Source organism: Lissotriton vulgaris, chromosome 3_2, assembly GCF_964263255.1.
Source record: "Lissotriton vulgaris chromosome 3_2, aLisVul1.2, whole genome shotgun sequence".
Lineage (NCBI taxonomy): Eukaryota > Metazoa > Chordata > Amphibia > Caudata > Salamandridae > Lissotriton > Lissotriton vulgaris.
Genome location: NC_141690.1, coordinates 184,195,362 through 184,214,528, shown reverse-complemented (window position 1 = coordinate 184,214,528; position 19,167 = coordinate 184,195,362). Strand labels below are relative to the sequence as shown.

The following is a 19,167-nucleotide window of genomic DNA, read 5'->3' as shown; positions in this document are numbered from 1 at the left end:
TGTCCCTTAGCTGATGTTTATCAGCCCAAGGGGCTATGAATGCTGAGAGGGCCTTTTCACTGAAGTTTATATGAGAAGGAAAGAGCGAGCGCACATGACCCAAAGGCTCACTGAAGAAGTATTATATGGTGTACTACTATAAGATTAATTTTCAAACATCTATTTGGACCTCATATACACTATAAGTACACTGTCTATATACCATGTTCTTTCAGTGCAGAAAGCAAGCAATAATATAAGCAAAACATTCCATAAACACTGGAAAAATACTTTTTCTGTTGTTTTTAGTGGCGCGAAAATGTGTAACCACTGAGAAAAACTGTTTTTTAAGATATTGAAAACACTGAAAAAACCCCACCAGAATTTACCAAAAATAGAAACTGAAAACAGGAAAGCCTAGTTATGTTACAGCTGCTTATATAGCGCAACGGCTGCCCCAGCGAAGGGGCGTCCCGGCGCTGGACCAGACAGGAGAGAGCGCAACATACCACAAGCATTAGGATCAGCTTAGCAGAACAAGTGGGTCTTAATTGCCTTTCTAAAGGATAAAAGGTCATTTATGCTTCGAATCCACAGTGGTAGTGCGTTCCATAGTTTAGCAGCCATATATTGGAAGGAACGTCCGCCCGTGTGGGCGAGTCTGACACGAGGAATCGTGACCAAGTTTTGTCCTTCTGATCTGAGGGATCTATTGGGAGTGTAATGCGTTATAAGATGACTTAACATGGGGGGTGAAGATTTTTTTAGGATCTTAAAGGCCAGGCATAGGGCCTTGAAATTGATTCTTTTTTCCAACGATAGCCAGTGCAATTTTACCAGAGCGTTGGTTACGGACTCAAACCGGGGAAGCCCTGTTAGGGCCCGTGCTGCCGCGTTTTGGACACGCTGCAGACGTTTTTTTCCGCTTGATTAGCTCCCAGGAGTAAGGAATTTGCATAATCTATGCGAGAAAGGATTGTGGCTTGGATAATCAACTGACGTGTGGGGGGGTCAAAAAATTTTAGTATAGGTCGCAGGTTACGCAAGATACCAAAACTAGTGGCAGCAATTTTTTGGGTCTGGCCGACAAAGCTCATGATGGCCGGGTCAGCCAGGCAAAAAGATTGGGAGAGGCATCCGAGGTATAGGGCATGGAGGGCTTCAGACTAAGAAGTGTAAAAACAAAAAAAACAAGACAACAGGTCTTTTCCATCTATTCACCGAGGATCTGGAACATCCTTGTATTCATCAGGACAGCTCGAACCACACTCCAATGTAGGAATGAGTTGAAGACTCGCCTTTTTAAAGAACATTACATCACAATGCATTAACCATCTTTAACACAACTTCCAATCCTACAGCTTGTTGGCTTTACACTTGCCTTTGGCTATATACAGCACTGACTGTTTTTTCGCTGTGTTTGTGCTATAGACATACCATATACATACATACATAAATATTGTTGAGACCAAACTCCACAGGAGCATCTCTAAATGAAAAAAAACAGCTTCAAGTAGCCGTGTAAACAGCATATGCTACACTGTACAAAATAACGTTACAACACAATTTGATGTTTTAATTTAGAAATGTAGGCTACCTACTATGAGGCTCCTGTAATATCAATGCGCCCTCGCCCTGAATTTTAAGACTCACTCAAAACAGGCGTATGCAAAGGACCGGGTATAACAGTGCAGGGAACGAAGGATGAATTTTTAACACAACATAAGACTGAACAGGGTAGTACATGGAGAAATGTTAGCAGCACACTAGGTTGTGAATAAAGGTGGGTGGTGCAGCACAGTCCAATACTTTTAAGAGTGTTAGTCGTGCAGGGTAGTGGGAAAAAGCAGGAGGGGTGTCAATATCAGTTGTGCAGCAGTTACAGTGACACCAGGGTCCAAAGATGTGAGGGGCCCAATAGCCCCAGTTATGACTGACTTTTAAAACCAAGACATTTGATAGGATCAATTTAACTTTTTTCCCCACGAGGGTATATGACAGAATGCAACCAGGACAGTAAGGGAGGTGTTAGCATTACGTAATGGTGGACTAGTAAAAAGGTTAGTACTGAATGGAGACAGGGGGAGTAAAAAGAGCAGTGTCAACAGTCTAGAGCTGTGGAAGGGCTAGAAGCAGAGAAGCAGAACGGAGTAGTGGGCAGAGCATTAACTAAGGCTACAGATGGCATATCAGGACAGTGAGCAAGGATGCACGCGGCAGGGTGGAGGTATGGCAACTTTAAGACTAGAAAGGAACTGTGCAGTAAAGTGCGGGCGATAGGCAGTGAGGAAATGGACTGGGTGGTGGTTACAGCAGTGACACCACTAGGTCAGCGAGCTGCGGAGGGAGAAAAGGAAGTAGGATAACACAGCTAGGGCAGCGACCATCACATTAAGCAGGGCAGCAACCACTGAATGCTGAGGTCAGTGGTGGGTGCAGCACGGCAGCGCAATTTATTTATATTTGATGCGATTTTATATAGCGCGAACATTACCCAAAGGTGTCAGAGTGCTTTACAAAAGAACCAGTTGAGTTTACATAGACTTTGGATTACATGAGTCACAATAAAAGATACAAACCGCAAAAAGTTCAAATGTACAAGTTGTAAAGTTACTCAAGGAAGAGATAAACAGAAAAAAATGAAAATGTACAAGCTATACAGTCACTCAAGGAAGAGATACAAACGGATAAACTCTAAAATCACATAGGAATGGAAGTAAATTCAAAGGTCTACTACATATACTATTGGTTAGAGTTTATATATATATATATATATATATATACACATATATACACACACACACACACACACACACACACACACACAAATAGTAAATTCACTCAGGATTACATTTTTACAGTAATAATTACACTTTAGCAATCTAAGGGCCAGGGGAAGGAAGAGGGAGGAGAACAGAAAGGAAGGCAGAATAAGGACAGGAAGGTGAAACAGATGCCTATGCACAGGCCAAGGCCAGCGTGAAGGCCGCAGTGAGGGGCTGGGCCGCGGTCGCGCCACCAGGAAGGGCCGCGGTGGCTGCTGCTGCTGCAAGTAGGCCGCGCGGCCTCGGTGGCACGCGGGCCCCGGGGTTGGGGCAGGTCGCTCGCGCCGCTCTTCCTCTTCACATCCTGCGTTGAAGGCGGTCGTCGAGGCTGGCGGTGAAGGCCCGGCCCCAGTGAGGAGGAGCGGCGGAGGACAGCCGCTGGGCCCGCAGGGGGAGGGCGGGCTCGGCTGCAGGTGGAGGCAGGCCGGAGGGCGGAGCCCGGGTTCGCAGCGGCGGTTGGAAGCCGTGAGGAGCCCAGGGGCCGCGGCTGACGGGACGGAGGTGAGAGAACCCGTATGCCGATAAGAAACAGGGGCCCGGGGCCCTGAAGGACATTCCGCAGGGTTGGGGAAACGTCGGGATACTCCAGCTGAGGCCCAGTGCCCGACCGCCGTGAACAGGTACAGCCCTGCCGGGGACTAGGAGCGCCGAGCACCGCCCACCCCGGACGGGACCCTCGACCCATGGGCTCGAACTCTGAGGGGGTGATGGAGAGGCTCACTCACAACCCAGTGGGGCGCGGGTGGTAATTATACCTAGGGCTGTCTAGGGTCACACATGGGCTCTAAGTCTCTCGGGTGACTCATTCCTGACTTTTTGCTCTGAGTGAGTAAGCACACCTGGGCTCAGTCAGCCTCCGGCTCTTTAGGGTCACGCTTGGGCTCTTACTCTCTCGAGTAGTGTTGTTACTTTACCCAGAGAGATATACCTGTCCTCTCCTCGCGTTTTAACAAGGTCTGTAAGTGATTATTGTGGAAATCTGGAAGTGAAAACTTTGTATTACTTTGTCCGTATTCATTTTTAACATTGCCTTTCTGTCTCTGTTTACTTTAATTATCAGTCGGGTTATTGGCGCGGCTATAGAACACATTTTAAAGTGTTTTCTTGTTACATTTCCTGTTTAAAGTATGTACAGATGAGGAGAAAAGACTACCGATTTAAGGTGATTTATTTTTCGTACCAGCTGGGCCATTAAAACGCTGATAATGTTGTTATAAAACTGCCAGGTGGTAACCCATCTCCCGGGTCACTCATTCCTGGGCTCTGACTTGGAGTAAGTAATGTAGAAGTTCCCTCTCACCTGAGCGCAGGTCTCTAGGGCCAAACCTGGTCTGTAAGTCTCCGCTCACTCCTAGACTCAGTATCCCCGCTGGTCGCAATGATTACACCTGGGCTCAGGTACCCTGCGGGCCTCCAGGCTCCTCACTGCTCTTTGACACCGAGCTGGTGTCTGATAATACCTGGGGTCAGACGCTTTGCGTCCTGTGGGACCACAGACTCACGCCTGTGTCTAGAATGACATTCTGAAAGTCTGAAAGGTTCTCTTCTGAGTACATACTTGTAACCACTTAGCTTTCAACCTAGTCCATTTTCAACACCCTCTATAAAATGTATTACACTAGATAACTGTGATGGACTTTTGTGACTTCAAATTACTCACCACTTTGACTAACCTTACTGGGACCTGGCACCCTTGCCGTCCCTAGCCTTACACTATGGCACTGTCGCCGTTTAGGTCACTATTCTCACACCTGAGGCACCCCTGAACCTGGACACTGATGTCACTTCTCTGATCCTTTGTTGTGTTCCTAGCCACGCGCTTGGGTTCAGACTCCACTTGCAGAAACCCTGTGTGCAGGGTTACTGGAGTTATGTGGCAAGAAGGGTAAAATTATTGGGTAGAATTTACTAAATTATGCAAAAAGGAGATTCAAATTATTATGCCTGATATGTGTTATATGCAAATTATTCATTACATTCTGTCGTTTTATCGTGTAGGTATTTGGTGTTTTAAAACACATTTACTCAAAAAGTATACCAGTGCTTTTGAACATACAAAGGTTTCTTAAGAAATACAACTAGATACACTCAGCATATCATTTTCAAAATGTTGTTCACCAACAGTTAATGATGTTGCTTTGCATGGAAGTGTAGGAATACCATTTTATCAAGCCTGCCACTTCTATCCCCAGAGTAAAAATGTTAGTGTAATACATGCGTATCTTTCATGTAATAAAAGGCACACCTTTTTTAATTCTACTTATTGTCTACATATTTTCAGTTTTAGGGTTTACCCTATGTTCATGAAATAAGGCCCCTGCAAGTAGGGGCTTTCTGTTGGGCAGTAGCCCTTCGGAAAACTGTGGTACATTTTATATTTAAAATGTGTATGTCTCAATAAGGAATACTTTAGAATTCAAGACTCTAACTCCAAGTGCTCTCTTGAAATAACCGCTGCTTTGAATATAGTGTCTGTGAGCTAAACATGAATTTGGATGTATATGAAACCAAACATTTATTTATTTATTTATTTATTTATTTATTTATTGCATTTGTAATGCGCGCAGTTACCCACAAAGGGTTTCCCGGCGCCGAGACATTGTAGATGAGCAAAAAGGTATGGAAATTGACAATGAGGCAGTTATATATTTCCAAACTATTTGATATACATTCAACTATCAAGATTTTTGCTTCCTTCAGTTGGTGATGTTAATAGTGCATTGGCAAAATTTGTCACTGGCATACATTCCCGAAAACACCAATGAACAGCAGAAAGAGGCATCTTTTGCTAAGTAACAGATGGGACAAGCTTGAAAAATGTGTTTAAATAACTTTGTAGCATGTTTTTTTTTTATTGAAGTTTTACAGAAAGGATTTCACAAGCAGAAATTGGGATCCACGCAAAAAGCAGCTAATAGGTGTGATAAGAAAAAAATGTGATAAAAGGAAAGTTTTAGATACACCAAAACTTCCTCTTCTGCTATCATTTCCAATAGGGATGTGTTTGGACTAAGCCAAGAGCACACTTTTCCTTTAATACTTATTTGAACTCCACCTCTTATAGACTGCGAACATCAGTTTCTAGATTAGATTACACTAAAGCTATTGGGTGAAGTAGCATAATTATTTCTTTGTGTAATTGTTGCAAGAGCTATATGTTTTACGTGATTGAGGGCGTCCATTTGAATTTTGGGGCTTTGTTTTTTAAGTGCATTCCGCCAATTTCACCATTAGCTCATAAGTAAAAGGTACCTTTTACCGTTCTCTTACCACTGTTCACTCTGTATTTGCAAGACGGACGTTCGCAAGGTATGCACTCGAGTACAAAAGGCTTGCAGCATGCCAGCAAAAGGTATGTCTATCCAGCTTCTGTAAATGTTCCTAGTGAGGCGCATGCCGCTGCAGCACATTTACGTTCCAGGGTGCCCTATTCTCTGAGCTGCCATGGCAAAATTAGGTACTGGTGTGACAATGTGCTTTTTGTTTTAATATTTTTTTATTAATTTTAACGGTTTAGAACAAATTGCACAGTCATTACTGCATTTGTCACTTACACAACTTTTAGTTTACATTTGATCTGTATATTGTAGGTTCTTATGTGATTAGTCATAAGCACCTATCTATTCTTAGTATACACGGCTATATCTTTCTTGTCATGTTCACATCTATACCTTTCGTAGTACACTTGTGCTGCGTCTGGGAGGGTAATGACATACCAGTGGTTATGCTCTGGAGAGTATGTGGTACTAGGGGCTTACCACAAGGTTGTGCGTTTGTCGGTTTGTGTCTTTGTGCATTTTGATGCTACGCACCAAATGATATGACTATATGATTAGGGCTCTGTTTCCTCACAGATTCCCATATCTCTTGCCTAAAGTGGGTGGTAGTTTTAATTTCGTATCTGTTTAGAAGGTTTCTCATTCTTATCCGGGAGCATGACCAGACAGTGCTCATTTTGTCTCACTCTATGTGTCTTGACGGAATAAAGATAGCATTGTTCTCTGCCCCCCATTTAGTTAATTATTTCCTCCAGGTTGGAGTGTTTGGAGCATTGGGAAATTAAGATGATAGCATTTTTTTTAGTTGAGCTTAGATAGGGGGAATTACCATAGTCCTACTGAGATTGCATAAAAGCAACCACAACTCTGTTAGGGGAAGTTAGAAATGGGAAACTTCTTCCAGTTTATGCACCTAATTTCTCTGTTCCTCTCCATGGTTATCCAGCCAGGCCTTTTGTTTTTTCACAGAGGGTCTCTGAGATCTCTACTCGGCTCCCCCGCGTCCACTCAATTGTGATGTTGTTACATTCTACCTTATGTCTTTACCTGCTGTTTATATATTATTTATTTATTTCCTGGAACTGGAACTGGAACCCTGCTCCTGCGTGAGCTCCCCTGGTTCTATGTTCCAGATTCCCTGTTTGACAGTTGTATCCTGATCTCCTGTCATTTGGATGCGCTGTGCCCTTCCTCCTGAATAAACCTATTTTTGGATATACCACTGTTCCTGTTTTACTTTACAAAATTTGTGACGATTTGGAGAACTGGAAGAATATTTCTGCAGCATAAGGGGCACAGGAGCGAAAATTCTTCTTTAAAATAACGAACCCATCATCTGCATCGTTTTGAACCTCATCGGCCCGTTGTAACAAAAAAACTGTGTGTGAAGATCTTACCGGCAACTTCCTGGTACGTACATTGTGGAAATTCTTGATTTAATAAGATTTCTTCGTTTTTGAAACATCGTTTCTACCGTTGCCATAGTCACCGGATCTTCCTGCAGCACCGTCATCACGCACATTTCTACAGTTGATGTGCCTTGTTTTTTTTACGTATTCAACGACATCACAAAGCGTCTGATTTTGATGACGCTGGTTGTTCCCCGAAGGCTAACGCGCTCTATGCTGACGTACTGTGCACCAACAACTCTGACGAGCTGAAAGCTGAACGCGCTGTGCAGTATAAGTCTGACGCGCACCAAGAAGTCTGACGCGCTGAAAACTGAACGTGCTGTGCACTACAAGTCTGACGCGCGTATGCTGGTTTGTACTTTCTAACCGAAAAGCTTATTTTATCATTGTAAACCTTCGGAAAGACTCGTCAAAACGTCACAGTGTCTTTTGATTTCAATGAGGGATGTTGAATTTCCCTAAATATTCATTCTTTTTATGAGAGTCTGGCAAGCTTTTAAATCCTTATAACTGATGCTCATTATTTTATTTTCATTCACGCTGAACGTTATTACTTTAAGGAACGCATTGGCATCTACAAGACTGTACTCTGCAACCTCCATCATTTTTAGTACACGTCTTGAGACCGTTTTATGCAACTTTAAGTGATATTTTGATATTTAAGTGGTATATGTTTTACATTTCCTTCTAGCTTTTGTGAGTATATTATTTATAACAATGCAATTTGATCCTCCCAGCAAATTTTTGCAAAGTAAAGGTGAACCGACAATTTCATGGTCACGATGGAAAGAAGAATTCATTACATATTTAAAGGCTATTGACGGTGAGCGTATGTCTGCTGAAAGAAAGAAAAATATTTTTCTCCATTGTTTAGGTTCAGAGGGTCAAAATGTTTTCAGAACACTTCCACCTATGCGTTCTGGGGGCGATCACAATGTTTATGATGAGGCATTATTGCGTATTGAAAATAGGTTTAAGCCCAATACTAGTGTTGCATTGAATAGATACAAATTTTACACTAGAGCTCAAGAGGAAAATGAAAGTTTCAATGACTTTCTTACTGCTCTTCGGGCTTTCTCTACATTGCAATTTTGGTTTAATGACTGATGAGATGCTCAGAGACCAGATCATTGTTCACGTTAGAAGTAAGAAAGTTCAAGAACAACTTTGGATTTTGGGTGACCCCAGTTTAGAAGTGACCATTAGTACCTCCAAAGCACTTGAACAATCTGAACGTTGGATGAAAACTCTTGAAAGTAAAACCTCCTCTGGTTCTGTTAGTAAATTAACTTCTAACACTGTTGAGCAAAGTAATGTGAACATTGTCACGTCAAAGGTGTGAATGTTTTGGGCTGGAGGGATCAAGCCAAACTTGGTATTACGTTGAATCCTAGGAATAAGGATCCTGTGTCTGTTGTTGCTATTACTTGTGATGTGACACATTCAGACAACAGTGGTTCCTGTAGCGATAATGCTCTTCTGTCTGAATGTAGTGAGAAGATTGTTGAGACTTCAAAGAACATAAATCCTCAAGAGAAAGATCTTCCTTTGCTATTTCCACATGTTTTTTCTGAAAATCTGGGTAAACTTAAAGGCTTTTCCCATAGGATTAAGATCAAGAAGGATGCTATCCCGGTTAAACAGAAGTTGAGGGGTGTACCCATTAGTATCAGAGCTGAACTCAAGGCCTTATTGGATGACATGATTCAAGGAGGAGTCATAGAGGAAGTAGAGTCCTCTGAGTGGGTTTCGCCCATTGTTTTAGTACAGGAACCCGATAAAAGTATCAGGTTGTGTGTAGATTTGAGGGCACTTAATGCTAATTTAATCACTGATTGCCACCCCTTACCTAACATTAATGAGATGGTGTGCTTGTTGGATGGTGCATGTATTTTTTCCACTCTTGATTTGCGTTCCGCATATCATCAAATTGAGTTGACTGAGGATGCAAAACATTTTACTTCATTTATTACTCCATTTGGCCTTTTTCAATTTAGGAGGATGCCTTTTGGCTTAGCCTCCGCCGCTTCAGTCTTTCAAAGGGCTATGCATCACATTTTTAAGGATGTTTGTGCTTTTGTTAAGTGCTTCCAAGACGACATCCTTATTTTTTCCAAGAATATGGATGGTCACTATGTTCATCTCAAGGATGTTTGCAACAAGTTAGGCAATGCTGGTCTTACTCTTCAATTCAACAAGTGTAAGTTTTTTTGTAAAAGTGTGGAGTATTTGGGTCACACGCTGTCTGCTGATGGAGTTGTTCCCAAGCGTTCACTGGTTGACGCTATTGTGAAGGCGCCTTCTCCTGATAATAAAGAGAAACTTCTTTCTTTTGCTGGCTTATGTGAGTATTACAGTAAGTTTATTCAGAATTTCGCTACTAAGATGGAACCTCTCAGGGAGCTAACCAGAAAATCCTCAGATTTTGTGTGGTCTGATAGGCAAGAATCAGCTTTCTGTTCTATTAAACAGGATATTGTGAATGCTCCCACCTTGAGATCTTTTTCCCTTAACAAAAAGTGTGTTATCACTGTGGATGCTAGCTGTTACGGTCTTGGGGCTGTTTTGAGTCAAATTTCAGGTAAAGAGGAATGGTGTGTTGCTTTTGCATCCAGGACCTTATCCGTCACTGAAAGAAGATACGCTGTCATTGAAAGGGAGTTATTGGCCTGTACGTGGGCTGTTGAGCACTTTCGCAATTATATCTGGGGCAACAGGTTCATCCTCAAGACTGATCACAAGCCTCTGGTAGGAATTTTATCTCCTGGGGGTGGTTGGAATTCAACCGCTCGTATTGCACGCTTATCTTCTAGATTGCAGGAGTATGATTTTGAGGTAATGTATGTTCCTGGAAGAAGTAATGTCACGGCTGATTTTCTCTCCAGGTTACCTTGCCCTGACCAGGGTGCTAATTCTGATGATCATGAGGTTGAAATTGTTTCTGTTGTTAATGATTATGTCTCCAGTGAATTCAAGGGTGTGTCTGAAGCTGAGTGGATGTCTGAAGTTGAGAAGGATCCTGTTTCCTTGTTTATTTTTGAATGTTTGGAGAAAGGTTGGCCCAAGGATAAGTCTGTTATGCCTGAGTTTGCTCCTTTTTGTCAAGTTGCTTCCGAGATTGAGGCTGTTGGTAAGTTTTTGTTTAAGGCCGGCAAAATGATTCCCCCTTCCTCATTACATAAGAAAATTCTTTCCTTGGCCCATCAAGCTCATATTGGTATGTCTTCCATGAAACGCCTTATTAGGACCAACTTTTGGTGGCCTGGTCTTGACAAGATGGTAGATAAAACTGTTTGTGACTGTTTGGATTGTGTTAACAGTGACAGGATGCTTAGGGTATCTTCTGCTCCCCTTAGTCCTGTTCATTGGCCTGATCATCTCTGGCAAAAACTTGCTTTTGACATCTCAGGCCCTTTCCATCGTCTTCCTGAGAATGCTCGTTTTGCTTTGGTCTTAATTGACTATCACTCTAAATGGCCGGAAGTGAAATTTGTCTCCAGTGCCACAACCTTGGTCATCATTTCCTTCCTTAGGGAAGTTTTTGCTAGAGAAGGGTCTCCTGAGATTTTAGTTACTGATAACGGTGTTCAACTCATTTCACGTGAGATGGAAGATTTTCTTGTGTCTTGTGGTATCAAGCATCACACTACTTCTCTGTACGAGCCTAGGGAGAATGGCCAGGTTGAAAGGTTCAACCGTGTTCTTAAAAATGCAGTGGAGCTTGCTTGTTGTTCGGGTGAACCTTGGAGGGATGTGGTAAGGGAAAGACTTTGGATGTACCGCATCACCCCGCATGCGGTCACAGAGGTTAGTCCCTTCCAACTTCTGAGAGGGAGAAGTCCGAGTTCTGATATCTGTCCTTGGTGGGTTAAGAAATTTGATGTGAATGTTGACCACTTTGATATTTCGCAGGTTGCCAAACGTGTTGAAACCAAACAGAACACTATGAAGACTTTGTTTGACCGTAAGATGAATGTGAAGAATCCTGATTTTGCTGTTGATGAATGGGTAAGGATCAAGAAACCTGGTTTTACACTCCAGGGTCTATCCAAGTTTAGTAATCCTATTAAGATTGTTAAAGTTTTCAGGAATTCTGTCATCACCCAAGATGGTAGAGTTTGGAACATAAGGAAGGTCGCTAAGTGTAGGTTTGTGTCTTCAGGTGCTGATCAGACTTCTGTTCAGGACAAGAGTGACTGTGTTCTTCCTTCTCAGTCCATTGCTCATAGGGTCAAGAGTAATGCCAGACCTGTAGTTCTCCCTTCTAGGTTTCTGTCTTAGTTTGCTTTCCCTCCTTTTTATTTAGTTTGTTTTTAAGGAAGGAGATGTGTTACATTCTACCTTATGTCTTTACCTGCTGTTTATATATTATTTATTTATTTATTTCCTGGAACTGGAACTGGAACCCTGCTCCTGCGTGAGCTCCCCTGGTTCTATGTTCCAGATTCCCTGTTTGACAGTTGTATCCTGATCTCCTGTCATTTGGATGCGCTGTGCCCTTCTTCCTGAATAAACCTATTTTTGGATATACCACTGTTCCTGTTTTACTTTACGGCTTAGCCCCGGGCTGGCGGGGTTGAGAGGCCATTACCCTCCTTACTCCCTACTCCCTACTCCCTGCTCCCTTGCTCCTGACACGACGCAAAGGAAAAAAAATCGCTGCCACCGTTCGGGGTTTGGCCTCTGAGTGTGTGGGGCAGCAACCTGAGGAGGTGGCCCGACTAGGTTCTGGTGCGGCCTGCAGTAGTGCTGTATGTTCCCCCGCTTGTTTTTATTCTTGCTCTCTCCTGGAAAAGAAGGTTCTCCGAAAACAACTATAAGTAAAAGCCTTCAGGTACAGAGGGTGTAAGAAGCAGGATTGACATACAGCGACTGGCCACCGAAGCGACTGGAGTGAGTGGGTAATGGCACGACACCAAGGGTGAGCCCAGGTAATTTTTGACCTATGCATTGTTTGACCTAAAGCCGGTCCACGTTCCATCATCTTTTCACCATGGCCCAGGAGGCTAAACAAGCATTTCTTTTACTTTCACCCTGCTGACTACATCTTCACCCTGAACTGACTAGCCCAACAAGACACTGCAAGCACTACAGCATGAGATCAGGAAGGATTAGGAAACAACTGGCCTAAAAAAATCCAAGGTCTAAGCAAATCTCAAAAGGCGAAGGAAACCATCGTGTGAATCTACCAAGTCCTCTGCTAACTTCTGGTGCTATAATGATATCACCCATACCTTCAGTTTTTGAATCAAATAACCACAGCATAAAGTTTACATTTTTAAAAGATCCAACGGAGGCCATCTATGCAACGGAAGACAAAATAGTAGGTCTCCCTAAACCTTTTAATGCTGGAAAAGTTTTTCACCACTGCAGAGGAAGTTCTTTCCCACAGTTCAGAGCCGTGCCCAGCAGCGCCAGTAAAGGATCCAAAGTGCACTACTAACTAAAATTGACAGTAATGGATATGGAGCAGGTATAAGTAAAAACACATTGCACAGAAAAGAACAAGATAACAGCTTACCCCCAAGTGCACATCAGCAATGTAACCCACTCCACCCTAAGACCAAAAAAAAGAGAACAGCAGTACCCATAAGACCACTAACAACATAGATAACCCACAGGAATCTTGGCTCAATTCACTTTTAATTACAAACAATACAGATCTAGTCCAGGTAATAGAAACCATCACAAAACTCCATGAATGTACTCAAGCTATTACTCAGTAGACAAGCCTAACGGACACACTGCAGCAAACCGCAATTGAAATATTGAGCTCCTCAGAATGCCTAACCAGCAATGACATCAAGCTAGTAAATACACCTCAGACTCAAGATGAACATCCAAAGTCAATTAAACTCAGCACAAAGTTGGGAACATTTAACAAATAATAGCACTTACAGGGAACCAGCCCTAATATTCCAGCTGAAGGGCCAAGAGGATGACCTTAAATCAAGATCAAAAGGGCTGGCAATTCAACCGAAACCACGACCGAAAACAATAATTAAGATATCTAGCACTTCAGAGTGCTTAAACGTCGATGACAATAAGCCAGTTAATAAAACTCAAGATGAACAACAAAGCAAATTAATTATAGCACATAGCAGTGACAGTTTAACAAATAACGCAACCCTGGGGTATCAACTCATATATTTTCCAGCCAAAGAGCCAGGAGGATAAATCCAACATAAAACCAGATGACCATGCAAACCTACACCTCACCCTAACAAATACTCTGCTAACTTCAATTGGCATTTTAAACATTCAGTCAGACAAACTTGATATCCAGATTAACCTGATGAATATCATGGCTGCTTATATTTCAGGCATAAATACTAACCTTGATATACTAACAGAATTAATAACAAAGAACAATAGTATATTAACCGCGCAGCCAATAACCAACTGCGCGTGTGGACCAATAATTGACAAACTCCGTGAAGTTCCAACAATTTTAAAGTCCATATTGCAAGAGGGTAAATGTTTTTAATAAAATTCCAGCATACCTTAATATGACGGTGAACACCATATCACCTAGGAGCAAAAATATAACTGTAAAATTAAAAAATTTCCCTTGGCAAGATTACTAGTAAATCAAGCCCAAATGTTAACATTGGACATTACTATTAGACAAGTATGACAAACATATAGATATGTAAGAAAATTATATAAAAAGTATTTGTATATTAAAAACATTAACAATAAAAGCAAATTAACATTTCATTAGCATATTACACTAAAATTGTCACAGTTCTAAATCGTCTAAAAATTGTGAGCAAGAATCAAAATTTGTATCAACCTAAATCAGACAGTACCATACAATTGTCAATTACAAAAACATATAAAAGGGGGAGAGACGAACACAAGACAATATAGTTTGTCATCAAAACTTGCACATCAGGTGTCAAAAATTCAAAAACCCAATCCTGGACACATTTAATTCTTGCAATACACAGGATAGGCTTATTTACTCGATTGTGCAATTTGTTTGGCGTCGACGCGTTTCGATGGCTTATCTTTGAATATTATACCATCTTTCTCAAGATGGTATAATATTCAAAGATAAGCCATCGAAACGCTGTCTAATAGTAATGTCCAATGTTAACATTTGGGCTTGATTTACTAGTAATCTTGCCAAGGGAAATTTTTTAATTTTACTGTTGAAAAGTACCCTATTCCCCTGGCGCAGGGGGTCTCTCTCTGTTATATTCGGCAAAAATATAACTCCCACAATTCTCAAATGAGCCCCGGACAGTGCAACCAGCATGTGTCAGCAAAGAAAGGCACTGAAGAATTTCCAGTTTTACCATCTAATCCCTCAGTCAATATTAACCAAGCCCATCCCAAGTATGCAACAAATGGTAAAATAGAATAGATGATTACTGCTGCTACTAGACCAGCGTTTAATTATTTCATCATATGTATCAATATGGATAACATGAACTTGCAAAATGCAATCAAATGAACCATGAGAAACTTGAACTAAAATTAAAAGCAACTTAGTTTGAAATTCAAAGGAGTCTGTCGTATTTATGACGAACCTAACGGTGTGCCCAAATACAAGGATGCGTTTACACACCCTGTAACGCACTCAACCAGCCACTAATCTACGGCGTATTGGGACGGTTACGCCACTTGTTGGAGCACCCTACAAATCCTACAAAACATTCACCTTCAAAATCCAATCAACCACACACTAACTTTTCAAGAACCAACCACGCTGTGCGCCTTGCCTCCTTTCTTACAGTCTTTACCCAATCATGTAGTGGCCACAAGTCAACCCTCTACCCAGCAGCAAGTTAATGCCCAAAATGATGAATCCAACATACCTCCCCACCCTCAAACGAAAAGGCAGAAAAAGCGAGCAAGGAAGATGAGAAAGAGCCAACAGTCCAACAATAGGGCAAAGCAAAGGGTGACCAAACTTTTTCCCATCTTTGACTTCAAGAACAAAAAACAAAATTCAAGTATATCAGTAATGCACCAAGAAATAAAGGAAGACTCTATAAACTTCAATGAGCTTCTTAAGACTTTGGACCTATCAGATCAGAACCAAAGGGAGCACATGACCTAATCAAACCCAAAGAGAAAGGTCTTACCGGAGGACTACGGGTGAACATACGGCAACAAGAACAAATAATCCTCACGGAAGACATGGAACGGTCTATTGCGAGTATGGTAAACCTAAGTAAAGAAAACTCATATTCCACAACTCGCACAGAAAAAAACATCTTGTCAAACAAGTGAGCAAAGAAAGGAAGACCAAGTGAAAAACAAAACAATGAAAATGGCTCCCTTACAATTAGACAAAAGCATCAGCTCATCAAGAGGAGAACGGGAGGTTGTGCTACAGAAGTGTAATTGGCCCAAAAAAGAACATCTCGCGACGATATTGATGAATTTCAATCTATGCAACCCCCAGCGCAAGGGGCAATGATCAGAAACTCCAGCATGAAGTTCCCGCTCCCCTCATTGATCTTGCATTAGAGATAATGAGTCCCATAGAATACAGTCTAATCTGATCCTCCTAATACCCCAATACATGTCACAGGGATCACAAGAACAGAGGAAATATTTTAAATCTATTGGGAACCATACCAGCACTAAATCACTTGTCTTCTCCGGACTTGCTAGCTATTGAATTTGTTAATCAAGGAACGTGTAATCAAAAGGAAATAACTCTTATCAACCTGAGGACAGCAGAGATCGTCTCATTGATAACTGCCACACCCCTGTTCAAGCTTTCAGTTCCTAAAAAACAATGTTATCCTTCGCCACTGCTCTACCGGCAAAAGATGAAACCAGATGGCCCTGCTGCAACCAGAGTCCCCTCAGTTCTACAAAATGCCAGCGGTAACTAAGGCACAACTGGGTTAAACCTACATCTACAAGGGAAAACGCATCAAGAAATTGATGGAGTCAGAAAGGGCGTCAGACAAGTATGAAATATAATAAAACAACCAACAGCCCAGGGATCGCCGTTAATCCTTTTATCATGGAATATAGCAGGTGCAAATCAAAAATTGCGGGATTATACATCCCCAAAGTGCTGAAAGAAGTATGAAATAATAGCCCTCCAAAAAACATGGCTGACATCCACAATACAGGTTGCAGGATACATTCTTTACTTTGAAAAAGCCATATGGCCTCAGCGTTATGGCAAACCAAAGGTTGGTCTGGCTGTCTACATTTCCACAGCACTAAATACTACTTCTACCCAAATGCCGACCACCACGCCAGACATGTAAATAATAGAAATGGACTGGGGAGCTAATATGTCAAGCACCATTATCCTCTTTAGTGTGTATGCTCAGTGGAGAAGTGTTGCTCAGGGGTTAGAGGCGGCAGACCCGGAAGCTGAGATCGGCCCTGGACCAGGGTTCAATGCCCCGCCTCGGCGGGTCTTGGGCTAAAAATTCCACAGACTCGATAATTCTCGCTCCGGTGCCTTCTCGACTCACGGGTTCACACTCTGCGACTCTGGGCAATAGCTTGCTTAATCTCCACAACGGCCCCTCGCGGCGGGATGCCTGGCTTTCGCCTTGTGGATACCCTGCTGGGGTTATCTCACAGGGGAATACCAGGACGGGTTCCCTAAGCAAGCGCCGGGACACCCACTGCGGGTAGCTGTGCGCTATATAAGCTCAAATACATTTACATTTACATCTGATGCGTGAAACCAAACGAATCTTATTCAACAGATTGATAAGGGCAATAGAAGAAATAATGTTTGAACACCCAGCTTGGGACATAATAGTAACCAGCGATTTCAATTCGAACCTAATACATACACTGGATGAGGATGGGGACATAATAACAGCAAACACAATATGAGCAGTGCAACCCCAGGATCAACCAGTGCACAAACGCCATGAAGTAAATGGCCAGAAACTAGTGGTATACCTGGAACATCTAGGGCTGCGGGTACTGAACGGACGATCTGAGCAAGATAAAGCCCAGATGTGCACTTTTTACGGCTCTCGGGCGAGATCTATCATAGATTACACTATTCTTACCCTGTCACTACTAGAACAAATAGACCTTTTCAAGCAAATATACTACAGAAAGCAAACCCGCAGCCCAACACCTTTTACTAGCAACTTCTCTCACTAGACACACAATAGTGACACCTGAACTAAGGTCAGTAACATCTTTTAACTTAAAAGTCTAAGATGGACATACAACTCCCTGCCAAAAATCTCCTCCAGGGCAAAGGAACTCCTCATAGCCCTCAGTGCACGGGAAGGTTTACTGACAGAAGTTTGGATCACATTCCTAACAACACTACTCAAGGAATTTTCGCACACCTACCAATGAAGCCCCACTGTATGCGACCAGGATAGGCATCTGAGTAAAACCGCATTAAATCTTTAAATCTAAGAACTGAACTAAGAAGAATAATCAAACAGACAAGGGGGACCACTGTGCCGGAGGGATCAAATAAAAAAACTGAAGAGGCAATATAAACAAGCATTTACAATGCAACGGTTTCGCCTTTGGAGAAGTTAGAGCTATTGGCATTGTAAATGACACAATTTTTATTTATGTGTTGGTTTTGAAAACAGATAAATAAATGGCATTTTCATTTACATTGCCAATAGCTTAACCCCTTCCAGGCTCATTACGAGCTGGGCTCGTCATGAAGTAGCCTCCTACCAGGCTGATGACGAGCCCAGCTCGTCATGAACAATGGACTTTTGAAAATTACAGCACAGGAGCAAAATATCGCTAGCAGCGATGGTGTTAATCTCTCGCAAATGTGAGAACTATTGTACCCTACGGACAAGCTCAGCATACAACAATTACTACCACACACATACACACCCACAGCCACACACACACTCAGAGCCACACACACACACACCCAGAGCCAGCCACACACACCCAGAGCCAGCCACACACACCCAGAGCCAGTCACACCCATAGCCCCCCACACACACAACCAGAGCAGTCACATACACACACCCACTGGAGCAGTCACACACACACACACACACACACACTGGAGCAGTCACACACATACATACACACACACACTGGAGCAGTCACACACATACATACACACTGGAGCAGTCACATACACACACACACACACTCTGGAGCAGTCACATACACACACTCTGGAGCAGTCACATATACACACACACACACACACACACACACACACACACTCTGGAGCAGTCACATACACACACACCCTGGAGCAGTCACACACACACACACACCCACCCAGGAGCAGTCACACACACACACACACACTCTGGAACAGTCACATGCACGCACACACTGGAGCAGTCACACACGCACACACTGGAGCAGTCACACATGCACACATTCTGGAGCAGTCACGTACAAACACACATACACACACTGGAGCAGTCACACACACACTGGAGCAGTCACACACACACACACACACACACACTCTGGAGCAGTCACACACACACACACACACTCTGGAGCAGTCACATACACACACTGGAGCAGTCACATACACACACTCGGGATCAGTCACACACACACACACACACACATACACGTGTTACCATCCTTGTGGGGACTATGTGTTTTCACCTGCCTTGTGGGGACTAACCTTTCCCAATGTTTTAAAAATATACCAATAACAGAAAAATGTTAAGAAAAAATTCATAATACAGGATCCTGCTTCAATTTTGC

The 19,167-nt window shown here is 42.6% G+C and overlaps 1 protein-coding gene across 4 annotated transcripts in view; it reads left to right on the top strand.

The window, feature by feature from the left end:
* The first annotated feature begins 3,157 nt into the window (after positions 1-3,157).
* Positions 3,158-19,167, top strand: part of SH3BP2 (SH3 domain binding protein 2) — a 404,675-nt gene continuing 388,665 nt past the window's right edge. For 2 of the 4 annotated variants that reach the window (XM_086964181.1, XM_086964180.1), the window contains exon 1: positions 3,234-3,424. The gene's annotated coding sequence lies outside the window, so the exon portion shown is untranslated. Of the gene's footprint in view, positions 3,425-19,167 lie in introns of all 4 variants that reach the window. The other 2 variants (XM_086964182.1, XM_086964179.1) reach the window with 2 other exon arrangements.